The sequence below is a fragment of the Mustela putorius genome, unplaced genomic scaffold (assembly GCF_011764305.1).
Source record: "Mustela putorius furo isolate JIRA1106 unplaced genomic scaffold, ASM1176430v1.1 tig00003899_pilon_pilon_pilon, whole genome shotgun sequence".
NCBI classification, from domain to species: domain Eukaryota; kingdom Metazoa; phylum Chordata; class Mammalia; order Carnivora; family Mustelidae; genus Mustela; species Mustela putorius.
Genome location: NW_025422048.1, coordinates 8,528,682 through 8,532,012, shown reverse-complemented (window position 1 = coordinate 8,532,012; position 3,331 = coordinate 8,528,682). Strand labels below are relative to the sequence as shown.

Sequence of the window (3,331 nt, the reverse complement as noted above, 5' to 3'; positions counted from 1 at the left end):
TATTTGTGAACTGCAGTCCCATACAGAAGAGTTGAAACTCACTTGCCTCTGAAAATCCTAGTGGAAGGTGGGGTTTAATTTTATATTTAAAAATGATAAAGGGGCACCTGAGCGGCTCAGTGGGTTAAGCCTCTGCCTTCGGCTCAGGTCATGATCTCAGGGTCCTGGGATCAAGCCCCGCATCAGGCTCTCTGCTCAGCAGGGAGCCTGTTTCCCACTCTCTCTCTGCCTGCCTCTCTGCCTACTTGTGATCTCTTTCTGTCCATTAAATAAATAAAATCTTTTAAAAAATGATAGAATGGTGTTTAAATACAGCAAATTTTATTTATATGCCATAAAACCTGAAACGATAAGAAAAATGGACATATATGATAAACTATAGAGATGTTAAATTACTTTAAAACTTAATTTTCTGAACCAACATTTCCCAAACTTTTGGGCAGAAAACCTCAGCAACAGAGTGATTTGGGTGTTTGCTAAAAATGCAGATTCCTGAGATCTTAGATTTAAGGAATTAGAAATATGTAGGGGTGAGGTTAGGGAATCTGCATTTTAACAAATTTACCTGCTGATTCTTATCAATAATAAAGTGACTGACTCCCATTTCTTCCTGAATCAACTTTTACCCTTGCCTAGCATTTCCCTCAGCTTATAACCTCTAATCAGTTGTCAACTCTGGATGGTATCATTCAAGAAACAAAATTATATTGAGCCAGTCACAGTATTCGGCATTTGAAATAAAAGATAATTAAGACATAAGCCCTATCCTTAAGGAGTATAGCCTTGTTATAGAGCTATTCGTGAAAATAGACAATTTTAATAAAATAAAATTTTTGTTATGTTAAGTTGTGTTCCACGGATTATGGGAGGGTCAAGGAGGTCTACCAAAACTATTCTGGAGAAGAAATGTATGGTGATAACCCAGAGGAGCTTATCATAGGTTATTCCCAAAGGAAGAGGAGAAAACTAGGTTAAAAGGTAAGGCAATGGCATTTTAAGGAGAGGAAATATATGCAAGAACATAGTGGGGAAAAAATCTTGTGCTTGAAGAAATATAACAACCACTTTTATTCAAGTGTGCACTGACAGGTAAGTAATAAATTAATCTGGGGTTATAGTTAAGGGTAAGTTCATAGGAACTGTTTTAAACACAGTGAGGAATTTGGACTTTATCCAGAGGGACGTAAATATCCACTGAAAGGTTTTAAGCACAGGATAAAGATGATCATATATGCAACTTAGAAACACAATACTGGTTACTGTGTGGAAAATGGATTTTATAGAGGCAAGCTTGGAGCTAGTAAGTCTAGTTAGGTGACAGTTAAAGTGATTCATATGAAAGAAGAAACTAGGGATGAGTTACTTAGAAGGGATATAGAAGTGGTGCAAATCTAGGAAATATTTAAGAGTTTAAATCAGCAGGAAAAGAGTTTAAGTGTGGAACATGGGGAAAAAACTAGATTTCTAGAATGAGTGACTCAGGAGAATGGGGTATACCAATCTGAGACAAAGTATATAAGACAAGGATCTGACTTGGGAAGTAGAGATGGTAAGTTCCATAAATGCCATGTTTAGCTATAGGTGCTTATTGGAAGTTTGGGTAGAGATGCTAGGTAGGAAGTTGGCAATATGAGCATGGAACTCAGAAGACATATCTATACTGAAGATACAGGTTTTAGAGTCATTCATACATAGATTAGAGTTAAATCTGTGAGAGTAGATGAGATCATGCAGAGAAGTGTGTAGAGTAAGAACATTTGAACTAGAAACAGAACCCTGGAAAACACCAGTATTTTCCCAAAGCCATCCATGTATTTTAGGTGTGTGTTACAACATTACCCCACTTCCAGTCACCAAAATCTGTATTAGTTATCTATTGCTGTACAACAAATCACCCCAAAATTAGCACCTGATCATTTCATTCAGTTTCTGAGTGTCACTAATCTGAGAGAAGCTTAGCTGGGAGGTTCTGGCTCAGGTCTCTCATGAGGCTGTAGTCAAGAAGCCCGCCAGGGCTACAGTCATCTGAAGATTTGACTGAGCTTGGAGAATTCCCTTCTAAGCCTACAGACATGGATATTGGCAAGATTCTTTGGTTCCTCAGGGAATAGACCTTTTCATAAAGTTGTTTACTATATGGCATAGGACTTCTCCCAGAGTGAGTAATGACAGAGGGAGACAGAGAGAAAAAATTTACAGTATCTTTTATAACATAATTTCAGAAGTGACATGCCATAACTTCTGTTACCTTTTATTTGCCATACAAGCCAATCCTTGGAGAGATACAAGGGTTTGGATACTAAGAGGCAGAGATCACTAGGAGCCATTTTGTAGCCTAGCACCAAATACAAATCTCAATATCATCTTTTTTTATTCAGAGTTTCCCATCATTAGAAGAAGGATAGTTTGCAATTTCTCTTACCACATGATTGGTATTGTAATTACTGATATCATTATCATTATTTATAAATTAAGTCATTTCACATGTGCTTGCTATATTTTTTACCTTATTTCCCATTATACCCTTCATGAAATGTCAGTGAGTGTGATATATTGAAATGAGGTCAGATTCTCCAAATAAGACATCCTATGTTAAAAATCTGGTTTCAGTGTTACGGAGAGAAGATTAACATTCCCCTTGGAAGGAGTGAAAGAGGCTCTCAGGCCTGACAACATGCATATGGTTAAGGCCTCATGCATCTACTTCATGGCATCTAAGCACCATTTTTTTTATAATGGGTTCAAACATAAGTGACCATCAACTTAATACAGACTGCTATATGCATTAGATGTTATGTATGAAACTAATGGTAACCATAAATTAAAAACCTGTAATAGATACACAAAAAAATAGAGAAAGGAATCCAAATATATCACTAAAAAAAGTCATCAAACTATAAGCTAAGAGAGCAAGAGAAGAAAGGAACAAAGAACTACAAAACAACTGTAAAACAAGTAACACAATGGCAATAAATATATATCAATAACCACTTTGAATGTAAATGGACTAAATGCTCCAATCGAAAGACAGAGTAACTGAATGGATAAAAAAGCAAGATCTGTCTATATTCTGCCTACAAAAAACTCACTTCAAACCTAGAGACACAAGCAGATTGAAAGTGAAAGGGATGGGAAAATATTTACCATGCAAAGGGAAGTGAAAAAAAAAAAGCTGGGGTGACAATACTTATATTGGACAAAATAGATCTTAAAACAAAGACTGAGACAAAGAAGGATACTACATAATGATGAAGGGAACAATCCAAAAAAAGGTTATAATAATTATAGATATTTATGCACCCAAGATAGGAGCATATAAATACAGAGAGCG

The 3,331-nt window shown here is 36.1% G+C and overlaps 1 non-coding gene across 1 annotated transcript; it reads left to right on the top strand.

Annotated features, from left to right (window-relative positions):
• Nucleotides 1-2,609: 2,609 nt before the first annotated feature.
• On the top strand, nucleotides 2,610-2,730 carry LOC123388519. The gene has a single exon (XR_006603011.1). It is a non-coding gene; the product is annotated as a U6atac minor spliceosomal RNA (small nuclear RNA).
• Nucleotides 2,731-3,331: the final 601 nt, after the last annotated feature.